General features: G+C 39.6%; 1 protein-coding gene across 1 annotated transcript in view; it reads left to right on the top strand.

Moving 5' to 3' along the window:
- Positions 1-5,129: 5,129 nt before the first annotated feature.
- LOC149251462 (EamA-like transporter family) overlaps positions 5,130-20,208 on the top strand; it is a 90,715-nt gene continuing 75,636 nt past the window's right edge. Inside the window, exon 1 of the mRNA XM_089459452.1 lies at positions 5,130-5,467. The gene's annotated coding sequence lies outside the window, so the exon portion shown is untranslated. The remainder of the gene's footprint in view (positions 5,468-20,208) is intronic.

The following is a 20,208-nucleotide window of genomic DNA, read 5'->3' on the forward strand; positions in this document are numbered from 1 at the left end:
ATTTCTTTTTTACTATAGTTTGGTATATTTTGTATATTATGAGTCTACTCACGAATGATGCAAAGAATTATGACATAATGTTTTGTATCAAATTTTCTATGGCTTTGAAGCCTATGACTATGAACATACGCATTAATTAACCACATGTTTTCCAAGCACTGCTCTCATGTTATATATTATATCTGATGCTTTGTTGATCAATATGAATATAAACATTTGACAAGATTTTTGTGTCTCACATCTGTGTTCCATGTATAATATTGATTTTAAATTTGATTTGAGTTCTTGCTTCTATGGCTCTATTAGTTGCTATGTTTGATTTTGTTAATGTATACAGAATGACTGAGATTTTGTTGTTTTCTGTTTTCCACACATCCCTAAGTTCCATGCATCATTGTTCCCCACAAAACTTCAGTCTTGTGCACACTACTTGCATGCTAGCTATTGTGATTACAAACATGACAATCGTCTATGTTCACGTCGTGGTACTTATGTAAAGACATGCTTTTAGAAATCAAGGTCATGGTACCTACCATCCGAGGCATCCCATCATTGACCAAGTCATCTTGACTGAACACTTTTAATAGAAGGTCAATGCGAAAGTAATTCGCTGAGATAAACTCGATAATGCATCATTTAAAATTGCGGAGCGCTACTGACTAACATGAAATGACAATTCAATGCACAATATCTACCATTCAAGGCATCTTGATATTAACCAAGTCATCTTGGGCAAACATTTGACAAAACATCATCGCGGAAGTAATTCCCAGGGACATAATCAATAATGCATCGTTTAAAATTGTGGAAAGTCGATGACTAACAAGACTCACAAGACAGAGATTTATATGTCATTTAACAAAGTCTAACACCCAACTATTTTCCCTTGTGCATGTTCCCCTTTCGCACACCTCCACTTTCGCACCTCTGTACATATTCCTGCCTTTATACACCATTTGAAGCATCCCGACATTGACCAAGTCAACTTAGACGAACACTTCACACAACGTGACCAAGGAATTATGTGGAACTAATTCCCCGAGACGAAGTCATAATGAATCCTTTTAATTTGTCGATGACCGTTGATTAACAGGACTCGTGAGACCATGATTTATATGTCATTTAACAGTCTAATATTAACTACTTTCCCTCCCACATGTTTCCTTCCGCACACATCTCCACTTCTGCACCTCCATACATATTCTTGCCTCCGCACACTTTTTAAAAAACCATATATTAAAAAACCCACATTATATAAGTATTCAAAGCATAATCTACAATACAAAGCATCTTGGCATTGACAAAAGGAAAAATTATCTTATTTTATCTTGTGAATGAAAAGATATTTTGGTGAACATTATCACAAAGCCACTGCAATCAAGCATTCGACACAATGTGATTGCGGAACTAATTCCTAAGGAGTAACTCATATGCATCGTTAAAAATTGCAGATGGCCATTAACTAACAATACTTGTGAGATGGGGAATTGTATGTCATCTAATAGAAAGTCTAACACCAAGTACTTCCCCATGTTCCCCTTCCATACCATGGATGTCATTTAACATTCAATTATATCCAACAAAAACCATCGCTGAAGGAAAGCACACAATATCTACCATTTGAGACATCCCACCATTGACCAAGTTAGCCTGGCCAAACACTTGACATAACGTCATCGCGGAAGTAATTCCTCTGGACGAACTTCATAATGCATCGTTTAAAATTGTGGAAAAATGCTAACTAACAAGACTCATGAGACAAAGATTTATATGTCATTTAATAGAGTCTAACACCCAACTATTTTCCCTTGCGCATGTTCCCCTTTCGCACATATTTACTTCTGCACCTTTGTATATATTTTTTCCTTTGTACACCATCCGAGCCATCTCGACATTGACCAAGTCAACCTGAACGAACACTTCACACAACGTGATCAGGGAATTACGCAGAACTAATTCCCTAAGACAAAGTCATAATGCATTTTTTAAAATTGCTGATGGTCGTTGACTAACAAGACTCACAAGATGAAGATTTATATGTCATTTAACAATATAATGTCAACTATTTTCCCTCCTCCATGTTTCCATTCCGTACACATCTTCACTTCTGCACCTTTGTACATATTCCTACCTCTACACACTTTTTAAAAAACCATATATTAAAAAACCCACATTATATAAGTACTCAGCACAATCTACAATACAAAGTATCTTGGCATTGACAGAAGGCAAAATTATCTTGAATGAAAAGATATTTTGGTGAACACTATCACCAAGTCATTGCGGTCGAACATTTGACGCAATGTCGCCATGGAACTAATTCCTTGGGAGGATCGTCGTCAACTAACAACACTAGTGAAACAATGAATTGTATGTCATTTAATAGAAAGCCTAACACCAAATACTTCTCCATGTTCCCCTCCTACACCACATATTGCACTAAACATTGAATTATATTCAACAAAAACCACCATGCAAGGCTTTTTTTTTCCCCTAGGAAAAAATCGTAATTTTATTCATGTTGATAAAATTACATTTTGTAGATGCTTGTAGCATATGCAAATGGTTGTTCCTGTAATAACAGGCAGCATAACAGAAAAATAGAACATAAAGACTATTCCTGTGGTGACAGGAATACAACATTTTTTTTTTTTTTTTTTTTAAATATTGTTTCTACCGGCCTATATTTTCCTTCCTTTTTTCTTTTCCACTTTTCGCCAGACTCCAGAATTGGCAGTGGGGTCAATTATGGCAAGTTGGTTTTCCTCTATGTGCCCAGGTTGTTCTTTGTCCGAGTCCGATCCTTCTGTACTATGTGCTCGTTTGGCATCGCTTATTTCCAGCTGTAGTTCTTGCTGCCGTACCATGCTGTTTGGTTCTAGATTGGTCCCTTCAGTGTTTTCTTCGTGCATTTTTTCCTGTCTCCTATATATGTCTGTGGGTTCCGTGTTTAGTGCCTCCTCCTCCAGTGGTTCCGTGTGCTGCCATCCTTTTGACTTTTTTTGCTGTTCCTTGTTCCCCTTAGACTCCTTAGAAGTCAGTGGACATGCATATTGGAGGTGTCCTGTCTGCAAGCAGCTGCGACATCTGAAAGCCGTGTTCTCATAATCTAGTTGTTGCGTCCACAGTGAATTATTAAAATTCAATGTGATGTGATCTGGGAGTCCTTGACTTAGGTCCACTTCTACACATATTCTGGCATATGTAAAAATTCCCCGGTTAGCTCTGTCCTCGTCTATTTTGAGATGTTTTCCTAAAGAGTTCCCAATGGCTGTTAAAGCTTTTCGATGCCAGAAATGCAGTGGTAGGTTGTGTAGCCTTACCCATACTGGCATTGTCGATACTACCATGGTATTGGCGTCGAAATCCGGGAACCAGGGTGTGAGAAAGAGACCAGCATTGCCCCAAAACCAAGGCCCCTGATTAATGGTGTTGTCTCGTTCCAGCTCTGTGTTAAATCTGACTATGAAAAATCCCTTAGGGCATAGATATATTTCACAATTGGTTGTCCATGTTGTGTAAATCCATTGGTGCAGTGCATCAGCTTTGGGCCAATAACCGTTAAATCTGCATATAACAGCATTATGAGTTAGATCTGAGTATAGATCTGTTACCTCTGGCAATGTTACGGTAAGTATAGGTGCTTCTGGCTTCTGTTCCATAATGTAGGGTCCTGGAAGCTCTGGTGTGGATGCTGGTCTGTGTTGCTTTGGTTCTTTTCCTTTTACAGCATCGTGGAAAGAGCCTGAATTCTTTGAGCTGGTTCCCTTGCATCCGCCTCGCAGTCTTAGATTGAGGATGATGGTTGAATCTTTGACAACCCCATAATGCTGGAGAGTGTGTTGGTCCTGCATACTGAGCCCTGAGAATATGAGACTCTGGTATGCTGTCGGAATTCCCAGTTTGATCTGGATCTGCTTTTTAAGCTCCTGGACATCCATCCCCTCCTTGATTTGTACACAACAGTGTTTGCCTTCTACAGATATGATGAATATTTGTTTTAGATCTGATGGATCGTCCTTAGTCAAGCCCTGTTTCCCTTGAGCGTTTTCCAGATCTGGTGGTGTTCCATCACCTATCATCCGTTTTTTGGATTCAATGGCCTTAGGTTCTGAGCGTGCCTTATTTGTTTCAAGACCGACGATTCGTGTTCTTTTCTCCCCAGGGCTCTCTGTTGTTTGATCTGAGCCACTCCTGCTTCTTCCAACTGGAAATGGGCCAATATTCTTTTTAGCTCCTGCTCGCGCGATCATCTCCGGCCAATCCACTTCGTTCTCACCCTTAATCGCATTTGGAGACTGCGGATCAAGGTAGGGTTGCATTATCTTCTGCAGATCTGAATGTTTGCGGTAACCTGTTACAGTAAAGGCAGAAGGTTTATCATAAAAAAAACCCTTAATCAGAAATTGTGAAGCCATCCATGACCTGTGAGCAAACCATTGCTCATCCGCGGCTCGATTCGTTGCAGAGGGTTTATGGTCTCGACCTTTGATGTACCAGATCCGTTTCGGCGTATTTAGTTGGGCTGGTCCGGCGATCAACCTCCATGGAAACTCTGTCGACTCTGCCTCTGTGCTGCGCAGTATGTCGGCGGCGCCCAAAACCCTGGCCATCCTCGCTTCAGAGCTCAAAACCCTCCCCTCGTTCCAACGATTCTGCAATAGACTAGATAGTAGTTGTAATCTCATTTTCAGTATTTCATTTTTGGTTCATCATAGATAGCTGCAATCTCATTTTCAATTTTTAATATCTACCATGCAAGGCTTTTATTTATCATAAATATTGAATTAAAAATGAAAATAGTTTAATTCTATATATTCAACTAGGTAAAAAAATCAAGCATTATACAAATAATTATAAAAAAGACAAACTCATATCAAATATGTAAATCACAATCTAATAAAAAAATATACTAATACAAAAAATACAAAATAATTAACCTTATAAGTAGTTATAAAAGCGAGACTATTTCCCTTCTTAAGGCACAGTTTCAAGAAACTCTGTTCATAATCAAGTTTCTTAAAATTGACTATCCCCATATAAAAAATAAAAATAAAAAAATGGAATTTTATTTATTGTTGTACACAAGTACATGCATGTGATTAAAGACATTTGAACTTTATGAAATAAAAACAAGGTTTGTGTGAGAAGCGAAGGTAACAGGGATTGTTTCCTTCGAATCGAACTCGCATCTCTTTTTTGGTTCATCAAACATCACGCCGAGTCTATGTGGGTTGGCTTTGCTCTTAAGATGTAACTCTTGCCTCCTGTTTATTATTTCTCTCTGTTGCATTCCTTTTCGTTCGTTTTACGATAATACAGTCGTCCTCTTTGTGGGCGACATCAACAGGACATACGCCGTTCGTAAAATTTTATCATCCGGACGGCAATTCTATTTCAAATTCTAGCATTCGAGCATCCTCAAATTTCAATTCATTGGAGTTCCTCCACTGAAAGCAAAGCAAAGGTAAGCATCACCAAATCTCCCTAGATTATACTAAGGACAGGTATCTATTACGCCGAATCTAGGATTTGGGCATTTTTTTAAATGTAGAAATTTAGCTGGTATTCAACAATGAAAGTGCTAATTGCCAATCTTGTTTTATAAAAACCACGAGATAGATACTTTCGAGTGCGTGGCCTCGCAGGCTATTGAAACTTCAAAATGTTCCACTGAAATTGGCGCGATGTCCCAGTAACCATTAGATCAAAGTGAGATACTCTTTTTTGATATGCTATGAAATGATGTTCAAAGGAAATAAGAAGGGATTTTACAGAAGTTAATTGCTGGAATCCATCCGCCTCAACTTGTTCTGGTTCAGTCTATTCATGCCCATCATTTGCAATTGTGGTCTTGATTTTTAATTTAGCCTCTTAAAAACTAACAAGAATTTTTCTGGAGTGCCCCCATCACATATGAGGGCTTTGCTAATCTAATCAAAGTGACCAGGTTTAGGAGCTTTTGTTTTGACTAGCTATGCTCCTTGAAGCACTGGAAAGAGTCTACATCTTGACAACATGACTATGTCAAATATTGGTATCACAAAATGCTTCCTTAGAAAGCATCTCCCGTGAAACATTTTCGATGGTTATTGAAAGTATGAATATTTGGTAAATTTTAGACCAGTTAAGATAAAACACCAGTTGACCATAAAAGAAATGGTAAATAAGTTATTTGAATAATCTCATCTTCTGGAAATTGTCGTTTTACAAAAGATCATTTGTTTTTCTATAAAATCCAAGAGTTTCTGAGCATGCTATTTTCTCCGTACAGCTAACCCAGGTGGCTGACTATTTTGATACTATATTTTTGACCCCATTATCATACGAAGATTTGAGCCTTACCATTATAAGCTTATAAAGTCTTAGGTACTCCAGCGCATGCATCCAGAACTCTGTCCAAAAACTGCATCGAATGATAAAACTAATCTGGTTAACTGCATCTCCTCTTTAAAGCCCTTATATGAAATTAATATTCTTTGAGTCCAGCTTCACCCTGCACGCTTTACCTTCCTACTCCAACCCTTTTTCATATGCATAATCAATCCCATATGCTTCTTCTTGGATGGATCCTTCAGATCAGCTCCCAACCTTATCGTATTTTTTAACAGACACGTTTAATTCTTCTTAAGTTGGAAGGGAGAATGCATGGAGGAATGGTTGAGGGATCCCCCATCTCAGAGACTGACTGAGGAGAAGTACTGTAGCAGAAAGTAAATAATGGTCGCGCCTCTTTCATCCAACCACCCTTTTGAGTATCCCTTCGCTGCATAAAGAGCATAGAGTTCTTGCTGTAGTCTCCTTGTTTGGACTTATTTTTAATTCCTAGGAAGAAAGATTTTGTTGGCCTTATGGAAAGGGCATCTACTGCTACCCATATTATAGCTTAAAAGACCAACGAAAATGGGTTTCGCTTGAGAGTCATAAGCAAGGTGTTAAAATTGGCAACTAGGGCCAAACTCCACGGGGGCCATCTTATTTATGGCAGCTGATATTTTACTGGATCCCTCTCATCGAGAGGTGTAGGATTGATCTAAAGATCATCCGATTCCAATAAGTATTTATGGAGATATGAATTTATTTGTGTTATGGGACAAATTGTCAAGACTCAAGGTCGGCCAGCAACCAAATAACTCCCACGTGTACTCAACGTTTTAGTATAAAAAGAGGTGACTTGATAGTCATTTGAACACACACTTCACTCTTGATTTCTCTCCACTTGTTTTTGGGTTTTAGTGGAAGAGAAGTCTAAGAGGAGGAAGCCCTAGATGCATGAGGAAAGGAGACTAAACAAGGAGCCCTAGCCACAGTCTGGCCGCAGTCATGATGAGGTTCAATATTGCCCTAGCCGTAGTCCTAAAGAGGGTGGTTTAGCCGCAGTCCAAGAGAGGAGATCCCTGCTCCTATACATTGCCCAAACCTGCCCTAATATGCTGCCTAAAGGGACACCCTAACCGCAGTAAAGAGGCTCCCATACACGCTGTCTAAAGGATGCCAAGCCGCAGTCCAAGTAGGGAGAACTAAGGCCTATACACGCTGCCCTAACCTGCTCCTATACACTGCCCTAGCTTGCCCTAACTCGCTGTCTAAAGGATGCCCTAACAATAGTCAACAGAGGCTACTTAGCCGCAACAAGAAGGGAGCTGTTTAGAGGATCATCTATACGCAGCAAGGTAAGACCTAAACGCAGTCATCCTACGCTGTTTTGGAAGGGTTTAGGACAGCCCTTAGACACAGCAAAAAGGAGACTTAGCCGCAGTCTATACATAGCTAAACACAGCCACAAAGATGATGACAGGATGCCCTAGCCGCAGCAAGAAGAGACAGCAAGGTAATGTCACTTTAGGACAACATGGAGAGCTTAGATCAGAGGCCAAGTTGCTGTGGAAGTGCGGATTAGTTTGAGGGCTGTTTGAGGGTGCAAACAGGTCCTGAATAGGGCTGTCTCTAGGATCAAGGAGCTGTGTGTAGGGCTGTTGAGGCCAAGCCCAATCAAGATTGTTTGAACTGCAATCAAGGGGTTTTGGAGTGAGCTGTAGATGACAACTATACTGTGATAAGCAGCAGGCCTTATCACCTTAGAACAAGAGACAACATGGATAGGCTTGGGGCAGATCTGTGCACAGTATGTACCGTAGCATAATGATGTGATAGGTGGCAGCATGATGAAGGCTACATGGTGTAGTATGGTGCAGCAATGGGACAACATGGTAATGATGGGCATATAGCAGCAACAAGAATGTATTGCAGCAGCATGATGATGAGGTATTGCAGCATGCATTTGGGTGCAGCATAGTGCAATGAAGAGCTTAGCATAGTGCAACATGAGGAGATGTAGTACAGTGATGGGTACAATCATGATTAGTGAAGCATGATGAGATGTAGCATAGTGATGATGGGTGTAGTGTGGTGCAACATAGCGAGGTACAACATGATGACGAGGTGCAACACAATGATAGGTGCAACATGGTGACGGAGTCAGCTTGGAGAATCAGTTGAAGCAACATATCTTCAACAGAGTTAAGCTACCTCATGTATCATCTTCTTAGAGATGATCTATGCTCTTATTTAGATAAGTCAAAGTGTTGACTTCTGTTGTATATGTACTCTCTCTCTCTGCTGAACTGTTGAAGAATAGATAAGAATATTTGATCAAGGGTTTCCCCACATTGGGGTTTGTCCCTGGCTAGCGCCACATCTTGTGTCCTCTTGTTTTGGCTTGTCTTCTGCGATTTATGTTTATGTTCTATCTGCAATTTACTATTATGCTGATGTGATTGCTAATATGGAAAAGATATTGAGCTAACTGTGAAAATTGAAATAAATTGCTCTAAGCATAGAACATACCTAAAATTAACATGGTATCATAGCTGAGGTGAAGACAAAGCCCAAGCAAGAGTGAAAGAGCAATCACCAAAGACAATTGGAAAGGACAAAAGGCTCAATGGGTTCCTCATCCCACTTCAAATTCACCAAGGGTGAAGTTAAAGCAGAGAATATTATCCAAGTGGCGCAGCGGAACCATTGATGGCCTACCTAAAGATCACTTCAATGGGAAGTCCGGATCCAAGGGTGGAAGGATAGGTAGATGCTGTTGGCATTATGATACATGTGTTGTCCTTGATGGCAACTCACTCAGATGAAAGATCACAGTACAACAGGTTAACAACAAAGAATTACAGATCAGACTACACAGAATGAAGAAAGAGAGGTATACACAGGTTCACCTTGACCAAGCTGCGTATACATGCAGGTTCACTGACCACAAGTAGCGTATACATACACACGCACTTTCACAGAAGGAAAAGCGCGTATACCTTGGAAAACTAAGTTTTTGGTCTGAGGTATTTGGTCCATGGTATTTTGATCCATGGTATTGGTCCAAGGTATTTGGTCTGAGGTATTGACCCTAGGTATTTGGTCAAAGGTATTGGTCCTAAGTGGTTTTGGTCCATGGTATTGGGAAAGGCCTAAAACTATAAAAGGAGGAGAAGATCATTAGGCCAAGTGTGCAAGTATTGAATAATTGATGAAGTGTGAGATCTAGTATGCAGGTTATCGGCGTATGGTGCTTTGCTTGATCTGAACCAAGGATGAACCTTAGCGGTTGATGAGGGAGAAGATCTAATGATGGATGGGGATCTTAAGGCTTGAAATGAATTATCATTATGTGGTTTGATCATGTATAGTATAGATCTGAATACTGATGCATGTGTTGTTCTGTAAATGTTATGATCTGGGTATAACTGAAGTCTGGAATAGTTGCAAAATTATGTATTAATATTTGCAGATGTATATGCTGGTTGGCTTTGGTAAAAGTGTGTATACTCGCTGGTTCGGCTCATCAGAGTAGCGTATACATTATGAAATGTGATATTTTGCAGTTGGATCTGGTGTTGTTGCAGAAATTCTGGGTTTTGCTCTGTGTTCTCGTGACTGTGTTTTAATGACAGTATACTAAATGTTCAGATTGATTGAATATGATTTGCTTCAGTGATGATGGGCCTTCAGTGATTCAGTTGTGGGTGATTCAGAGGTTGATGATTGAGTTTCAATGATTGGTTGTATTTTGAGCTTCAATGTTGTTGATGGGTCTAGTATGAAAATTGGATTAAATGTGGCCTTCATATTATGGTGTTGTGTTCCAGGAGTATCCAGTCAGAAAATTTATGAAACGTGGTCCCTGGAGGAAGAGAGAAGGTCGTAGCTTTCTATAGGTTGGCGCCTACGTACTGGTAAACATATTGGGCAGTACAAGAGCCAGGGGGTTGGAGCTTCCTTCCGGTAGCAATTGGAAAACGAGTGAAGGTTGGAGCATTCAGTAGGCGGACGCCTACTTACTAGTAAACGGATCGGCTAGTACAAAAGCTACGGGGTTGTAGCTCCCTTCCAGTAGAAGCTGGAGAACAAGAGAAGGTTGTAGCCTTCTGCAGGTGGGTGTCTGCGTACTGGTATGAGTCTGCACTAGTACAAGATTGTAAACAGGTTTTTCTTATATAAAAGAAGACAACAGCAGGTGGTTTTTGTCCCGCTTTGGGTTTCCACCTTAAATCTTGGTGTTCATGTGTGTTTCTTATGTGTGATGGTTTGTTATGATATTACTGCACATGGTTATTGTTTATATGGTTAATGAAGTACTGATTAAAGATCAACATATGATGAATTAATCGAATCATAAGTTTGCTGGATATATGCTAGTTGCCTTAAACACAGTTGCGTGTACACGCGGGTTACCTTCATTGAAGTAGCGTATATAAATTTAAGTATGAAAAGAAAAAGATTATTGACTTAACTAATACTGATTCACCCCCCTCTCAGTATTATTTCCAACAATTGGTATCAGAGCAGGTCCTTTGGTAGAAGCTTGATCGCTTGAAGGAGATCCGTAGAACAATGGGAAAGAAGCTAAAGAAGAAAGCGCCTCAGAAGAAGAAGACAACTCAAAGGAACAATGACAGCAGGAGAGACAATTGGCCGTTAGGTGGAAGCAAGTATTCAGATTTCGAATCACCTTAGATTGAAGATGGACAAGCAAATGAAGCATCAGGTACAAATTTTTGGTCTTCTAGTGATACTTTTCTTTGTTCATGCAAATTTGGAGATATTGGAAGTGATCGTGAAAGAAACATAGAGACAGAAGTTAAAAGACTAAATCGGAGATCAACAAGATCTATTTAACAAAAGGGAGTGTGCCTTCAAAGAAGAAGTTACCAGATTAAAAGCTCAGCTAGAGGAAGGAAACAAAGTAAGGAAGGAATACAAGGAAAATGAAGATCAATGTCAAAAGGTGCAAGATGAAGTGACATCATTAAGAAATTAAATAAATGATCAGAGTATAACAATCAAGAGACGTCAAGACAGATCCAGTTACTATATAAGTCTTGAAGCTGAGATCCTTTCTCTAAGAGAAAATCTAGAAAATAAGCAGAATGAAGAACTACCTCAAGCAGATGAAGAACAAGAAAATGAGATTCTCAATTTAAGGCAACAAGTGGAAGAAAGAAGAAAGGCTGAAGAAATCTTGAAGAAGCAATATCTGGAAAAAGAAGAGCAATATCAGGTTGAGGTAAATATCTTAAAAGGTAAATTAGAAGAAAAGGATAAACTGTTAGGATTTCAAGACAATACTAAGATTTTGGATAATATTCTTAGTAGTCAAAGGTCTCCTACCATCAAAACTGGTCTTGGTTTTCATGAATATGTTGAAGGTGTATCTAGCTCACAAGGTGAGGCAAGGAACTCTAATGCAAAATCTAAAATGCTCAACAAGGAGATGAGAGGTCAACCCCATCAACAACCACGGAAAGAAAGTCTTCAAAGAAAATCTTTTACTCCTAACTATGAAAGTGATAGTCGGTTATTTCCTCCAATGGACAATGTTGAATGTTTTATATGTCATAATTTTGGACATATTGCAGCCAGATGCAGAAGTAGAATGGTTCAAGACCGTCACACAGAAGGATCATTACGTTCCAAGTTCTTTAAGGGATATTGTTTTTCCTGCAATATGTTTGGTCACAAAGCCATTGACTGTTATAGAAGGAATATGAAATATGTAAGATGTTATGCTTGTAACAAGTTTGGACATATAGCAAAGAAATGCATGGGCAAATTTCGACCACCATACCAAAGGGAGAAAACATCATCACACTTGAAGATATGGAAGAAAAAGGAAGTACAATCAGAAAGATGTGGCATAACAAAGTATACAGACATGATAGACTTAGAGGGAGCTAAAATTGTGGAACCTCAATGTCCTAACTCTCATATGCAAGTTCCGTGAAGACAAGTCGTGTATATACGCGAGTTAGAAGCTGCACAGTCGTGTATATGTGGTTTGAAGAAAAATGCAGTGGGATAGACTCAGAAAAACTGATTTGATATGTTTCAGACAATTATCAGTTATATTTTCTGTCATGATGATAGATGACTACAGTCTGTGGATGTTATTTAGAAGTGCTTTTGATCCTCACAAGTTGTTAATAACTTGATGTATATTTGATTGATGATGATGCCTTGATACTTCTTACTGACATATGCAATGATCAGATCTGACAGTGAACAGGTGGAACAGGTTCAGGGGAGAACATGCTATGCTTCTAATAAAGCATTGTTGGCATTATGTTTAGAAGTCTTTGGTACCTAATCAATGATGATAATGCTTATATGGCTTTCTATGTTACAGTTATGAGTTGCCCATGATAAAATCTCAGATGATATTTGGGATTGCATAAGTTGGTATTCAGATCAGATTTATGGATTGTAAATGACTTTTGATGATGCATATAGTACATATATGTTGCTTACATGATGATCTTCATAAGGACAAGGAGAAGTACAAAGCTTGAGTACACAACTTCATTATTTGATGATGAGCCATTTATTTCTTTTATGTTGCTGACATCATGTCTTCAAAGATGCATAAAGTTCATATGGTGCAGATATGATGCAAGATTCCTATAGTTCTTGGCTCTCACATGGTTGAGGATTGTTGCTGTTGATGATATCAAGAAATCTTGACAAATGACCATGAGCTCATGATTTACTAGATACATATTGCTATCTCTTTGATGGATATACAATATACTGATACAAGGATGATTACTTAAGTTGCATATTGATAAATATTGTTGGTTGGCCAAAAGAATGAGGATTTTGTAGGTCTCATGAAGACATAGCTATTTGAAGATATGGATATTCGAAGACATGGCTTACTTAGTCACATAATGATGATGAGTTCTTACTTTATGATGATAGGTTGATACTCACATATGTTGATTATCATGGTTGATGATGTGGGATGTTCCCTAGTGATGATATAATGAAGGTTCTTGTGGAAAGATCATGCAGTTCTTGATAATGATGTTATGATCATAGATGATGTCTATGGTGTTTTCACATACATATGATATGATGTGAATGATTTTGTGCTACCGCTTGGAGATATGACATATGCTTAGTTGATTCATGGAAGGTTATGATAAGGCTCTTTCTAAGGAAACGAAGCAAGTTGATCTTGATGAGATCAAGAGGATGAGTTGATATATGCAAACATACTTTGTCACAGGTTGATGATATTTACACTGTCATATCTTGGGAACTAATGATGGACATATACAGGTTGCTGGTCTGGATGCTGTTGACAGATACTTATGGAGCAGATCATACATGGTGTATGATAGTTGATGTTGACTATCATGGTCTTGTTTAGATATTTGGTCTCTGTTATAAATGTCATGTATATCATTCGATGTAAAGGTCATATAAAGACCCATGATGTAATAATTTGTCTCTGTCTGTCGTAGTCTTTTGATGAGTCCTTTTTGGTCATATGATGTAATTTGTATCCCCACTTTGCATGGGATGGACGATGTAATTTCTATCATGTATAAACAAGTGGTATATCCCCACTTGGTTGGGAGGATGAGTCAAATTTGGTATATCCCCACTTGGTTGGGAAGATGAGTCAAATTTGGTATATCCCCACTTGGTTGGGAGATGGATGTATGTATGAGTCAATTGTGATAGGAAGGTCATACTCACTTAGTTGAGTTATAGAGTCATGTTATTCTTTTAGAAAATATTTTTGTAGACTCTGCATATGCTCAGGGGGAGCATGGATGATATAGTGCATCTCAACATGTACAAAGGGGGAGCTCAATCAGATAATTCAGCATGTACTCAGGGGGAGCATGGACAACATAATGTATATCAAAAGGGGAGAATATCTTGGTCCACCCTTTGCCCTTGATGTCAAAGGGGGAGAGTGACTTGGTGTTGTTGTTGCCATCAAGTCCAAAGGGGGAGATTGTTGGCATTATGATACAAGTGTTGTCCTTGATGGCAACTCACTCAAATGAAAGATCACAGTACAACAGGTTAACAACAAAGAATTACAGATCAGACTACACAGAATGAAGAAAGAGAGGTATACGCAGGTTCACCTTGACCAAGTTGTGTATACACGCAGGTTCACTGACCACAAGTAGTGTATACATACACACGCACTTTCACAGAAGGAAAAGCGCGTATACCTTGGAAAAATAAGTTTTTGGTTCGAGGTATTTGGTCCATGGTATTGGTTCGAGGTATTGACCCTAGGTATTTGGTCCAAGGTATTGGTCCTAAGTAGTTTTGGTCCATGGTATTAAGAAAGGCCTAAAACTATAAAAAGAGGAGAAGATCATTAGGCCAGGTGTGCAAGTATTGAATATTTGATGAAGTGTGAGATCTAGTATGCAGGTTATCGGCTTATGGTGCTTTGCTTGATCTGAACCAAAGATGAACCTTAGCGGTTGATGAGGGATAAGATATAATGATGGATCGAGATCTTTAGGCTTGAAATGAATTATCATTATGTGGTTTGATCATGTATAGTTAGATTTGAATACTGATGCATGTGTTGTTCTGTAAATGCTATGATCTGGGTATAACTGAAGTCTGGAATAGCTGCAAAATTATGTATTAATATTTGCAGATGGCAACGCTGGTTGGCTTTGGTAAAAGTGCATATACTCGTTGGTTCGACTCATCAGAGTAGCTTATACATTATGAAATATGATATTTTGCAGTTGGATCTGGTGTTGTTGCAGAAATTCTAGGTTTTGCTCTGTGTTCTGGTGATTGTGTTTTAATGACAGTATACTAAATGTTCAGATTGATTGAATGTGATTTGCTTCAATGATGATGGGCCTTCAGTGATTCAGTTGTGGGTGATTCAGAGATTGATGATTGAGTTTCAATGATTGGTTGTATTTTGAGCTTCAATGTTGTTGATAGGTCTAGTATGAAAATTGGATGACATATTATGGTGTTGTGTTCCAGGAGTATCCAGTCTGAAAATTTATGAAATGTGGTCCCTGGAGGAAGAGAGAAGGTCGTAGCCTTCTGTAGGTCGACGCCTACGTATTGGTAAACATATCGGCCAATACAAGAGCCAGGGGGTTGGAGCTCCCTTCTAGTAGCAGCTGAAAAACGAGTGAATGTTGGAGCCTTTAAGAGAATATATCTCTATTTAGTAATGCTCAGTCTCTTAGATGTTTCTATTTTTATTCTTTTAGCAGTTTCTTAGATGAAACTGTTTGTTCTATATTCTACATAGAAACCTGATGTTTCTATTCTTGTAAATATCTTTGTATTATCATTGAGCTGTTTGCTCCATGTGAATTAATTTCATTGAACATTCTTTTATGGTATCAGAGCAAGGTTAAGAGATTCTTCTTGAACAGTAATTCTCTTTGCATCGTAATCTCTTGAGTCCTTTCTAAGGTCGAGCCCTCTGTAAGCCAGGCAGCCTTCACTGAGTCTTAGCCTCGGCTTTGCTCGCTGTGATAAAAGCTTACAGTCGTCCATCTCGATACAGAAATGGATTCTTCTCTTGCATGATCATTTTATTAAAGAAATAACTTTGTGGCGGTGACTGTTTTCGTGGGAGCGGGATTTTTTTGGCTGGCCAGTTTTGCTTGGAATCGTGGATCCAGCTATCTTCTTCTTCACCTGGCGGCTACTCGACCACACCGTGGAATTTCTCAGCATTCGTGATCCAGGTGTTTTCTCTCAAAACTCATTTGTTTGTTTGAAAGTCAGACTCGTGGTTTTTCGATCTGCGGGCAAATTTGTGGTTTTATTTTCAAAACTGTCAAACCCGTGGATACGTGTGTATTCTTTGAAACTCGTGGATATTAATTGAAACCCGTGAATACACATCTGAAACCCGTGGATATATATTTTGCCGTGGATATATATTTTCGACCACGTGGTTAAAAGCCACGCGCTCTACCAGCTGAGCTAAGACGGCGTAGCTCCACGGGATACGCATTTTGAAACCTGTGGATATATAGTTTGGTGTGATTATATATTTTCGACCCGTATTTGAAACCCGTGGCGTTTGAAACCCGTATATACAGTTATTATATACAGTCCATAATACGGGTTTATACATACGGGTATATACAGACATAATACGGGTTCATATATACAGTTGAAACCAATCTATCAGTTGAAACCCGTAGATATATTCACCTGTGGATCTATAGCTGAGCCGTATATAGCTGAGAAGTATATCTCTGAGTCGTTTAACAGCTGAGACGTGACGTGAAGTATATCTCTGAGTCTGTTTAGATATTCGTATTACCAATCCGTGGTGTTTGCCGGAACTTTTTTTTCGTAGTATTTGTGGTTCTGGTTGCCGGAATTTTTTATCAGCAGAATTCAGCGTTACCAATCAGTGGTGCTTGCCTGAATTTTTTATCTGAGGTATTTGTGGTTCTAGTTGCCGGAATTTTTTATCAGCGGAATTTTTTTGGTATCCTGACAGCCTTCTTTTCAAGCTATACAAGTGTGGTAGACTTGCATGCTCCTGTGGGAAACTGTATTCTCAGAAATATATATATTTTGTGCTAGCAGTATTACCATTGTTTTAGACTGGAGAGATATCTTTGCTGGGTAAAATTTTTTTTAGCAGGACAAAGTCTGTTCTTTAATTTACACCAGGATAAACAGTCAGCTACATTGTTCTTGTGTGTCATACTTCTGTATTTTCTTTGTGAAAATGGCCACACTTACCAATCTGATGTTAGAAGGAAATCAACGCTTTAATGGCAGCAACTATAACATTTGGAAACAAAGAATGTTGACCATTTTTGAGTACAGGCGTCTTGATCAACTCATTTTGGGCAAAGAGCTTCGTCCAGGTACAGCCGAGACCGATCAAGATAAATTTGATGATCGAAATCGAGAGGCTGTTATGCTTCTCAAGCTCTCTGTCGCTGATGATCAGTTACCACAGATCCCTTCTGGCAAGACAGCTGCTGAAATCTGGCAACAGTTGAAAGAATTGCATGAGACATCTGATAAAAGCAGAGCTTTTTTTCTCAAAAATCAGTTGTTCTCCATCATGATGGATGAACATATGTCTTTACAAGAACATCTCAACAAAATTAAAGACATTCGAGATCAGCTCGAAGCCATTGGTCGGACCATGGAGGAAGAAGATATGGTAGTCATTACTCTGAAGAGTCTACCAAAATCTTATGAACACTTCATTGAAACACTCAACATTACAACCACAAATGTTGATCTGAAGTTTTCAGATTTATGTACCAAACTTCTGCAGCAAGATAGGTGGAAACAGCAGTTTGGTAGTGGTACTTCATCAGTGCCCTCGGAAAATGCATTTGCTGCAAAATATCAGTCCTCTCAGTCTTTTCAGCAGAAAGGATCATCTCAGTCTTTTGATCCTAACAGGAAGAAAAGTGTACAGTGTAATTACTGTCACAGGTTCGGTCACATGAAGAAAGATTGCAGGCAGAGGATTGCTTCTGAACAAAAGAAACAGGGAGGGCCACATCAGACAGCGAATGTTGCAGAACATTCCGAGCAGACAGATTCTGCCTTTTACGCCTTTATGGCTAAAAGGTCTTCAGAACATGTTCCTTCCTCTGCATGGTACATTGATTCTGGTGCATCACGCCACTTCTCTCACAGGCGTGACTGGTTTATTGACTTCTCACCTTTCAGTGATTCAGTAGTATTTGGTGGAGGTGAAAAGTACACTGTTGCTGGCAGGGGTACAGTTCAAATTCAGTCTGGTGGACGCACGCTCATATTTCTAAATGTATACTATGTTCCTGGTATGGAGATTAATCTGCTCTCTGTCAGTCAGATTATGAGGAATTCTCCTCAGCTCGATGTTGTGTTCAGTGCACACAAGTGTTCCATCATTGACAGGGAGACCAGTCTGACAGTTGCTACTGGCCTCGAGGACCATGGTCTATACAGGCTACTTGACACCGGTGACTTTCCAGAAGTGGCTCTAGCAGCTCGTGTCTCTCCCATCAGTACTCTATGGCATCAGCGATATGGGCATCTCAATATGCAGTATCTCTCTCAGCTCTCTCGGGAGGGACTTGTGTCAGGATTACCTGATATTCAGACTCAGCAGTTGGGGGTATGCAGCGCCTGTCAAGCGGGAAAGCAACATCGGTCGTCATTCAAAAATGGAGAATCTTGGCGCGCATCCCAGGTACTTCAGTTACTTCATGCTGATATTTGTGGTCCTATGAATACAACTTCTATCACTGCTTGCAAATACTTTTTACTTATTGTAGATGACTTCAGTAGAAAGATGTGGGTGTATTTTTTAAAAAATAAATCTGATGCTCTTAGTACCTTTCAGAAGTTTAAAACTTTAGTTGAAAACGAATCTGGTTGTAATATCATGACCCTTAGGACCGACAATGGGGGGGAATTTTGTTCCTCAGCTTTTGCCAACTTCTGTGATATTCATGGCATCAAACGTCAATTAACCACACCTTACACTCCCCAGCAGAACAGTGTTGTCGAGCGTCGCAACCGCACGGTTGTTGAAATGGCTCGTTCCATGTTACAACACCGGAGTGTTCCAAACAAATTCTGGGCTGAAGCAGTATTTACTGCTGTTTACCTTCTTAACAGATCCCCTACTCAGGCTGTTAAAGGGAAGACTCCTGAAGAAGTGTGGTCTGGTCGTAAGCCTAAGATCAGTCATCTCAAAGTTTTTGGCTCAGTTGCATATGTTTGGATTCCATCTGCTAAGCGATCTAAGTTGGATTCCAAAAGTCAGAAACTCATGATGACAGGTTACAGTGATCATCACAAGGCTTATAGGCTGATAGATATAGCCACTGGTCGACTTAGCTTCAGTCGAGATGTAGTATTTGATGAAGACAGAGGATTCTTTCAGTCTTCTTCTTCTGAGCAGCGCTCTGAGGATCCGCCTCACAGTGTTCTTCTTCCAGTCAGTCCATCTGATGGGAGGGATGATGTAGCATCAGGATTTGATACTACTCTATCTGAGCTTCCTCCAGAAGCTAATCCCCCTCTTGCTGTTCCTATTGCTCTTGAGCCTGCTTCTCTTCCTCCTGATATTGGTTCCTCTAATCCTGATATTGGTTCTTCTTCTCTTCGGCCTAAATGGTGGGCTAAAACCATAGGTGATCTCCGGGATGATGAGCTCCTTGAAGGTAGAACTTCTAGGCATAAGAACAGACAACAGTCTACAGTCAATTTTGCTCTTATGGCTAACCTTCACAGTACTTTTGAGCCTCAAACATATTCAGAGGCTAAGGGTACATCTGAGTGGGAACAGGCTATGGAAGCAGAATTTCAGAGTCTTCAGAAGAATCACACATGGACACTTTCTGATCTTCCTGCAGACAAAAAACCCATAGGCTGCAAATGGGTGTATAAAGTCAAATACAAAGCTGATGGAACCTTAGACAAGTATAAAGCTCGGCTTGTGGCTCGAGGATTTTCACAGAAGGAAGGCATCGACTATGAGGAGACTTTTGCTCCTACAGCCAAGATGAGTACCATACGGCTTGTTCTTGCCCTAGCAGCTCAGTTCAATTGGAAAGTTCATCAGATGGATGTAAAAAGTGCTTTCCTAAATGGTGATCTCCAAGAAGAAGTCTACATGACGCAGCCTCCAGGATTCAAGGTTGCTGGTCAAGAACAGAAAGTGTGTCGGTTAGTTAAAGCAATCTATGGATTGAAACAAGCTCCTCGGGCTTGGTACATGAAAATTGATCAGTACCTGACAGATCAGGGTTTTCAGCGGAGTCCATCTGATGCAAACCTGTATATCAAGCATACTGGTGATGATATCTTGTTTGTAGTTGTCTATGTGGATGATCTTATCATTACTGGCAGCTCTGCACATTTGATCCA

This window comes from Pinus tabuliformis, chromosome 7 (assembly GCF_031772625.1).
Source record: "Pinus tabuliformis cultivar Carrire ecotype Pingquan chromosome 7, CPIR1, whole genome shotgun sequence".
In the NCBI taxonomy this organism is placed as follows: Eukaryota; Viridiplantae; Streptophyta; class Pinopsida; order Pinales; family Pinaceae; genus Pinus; species Pinus tabuliformis.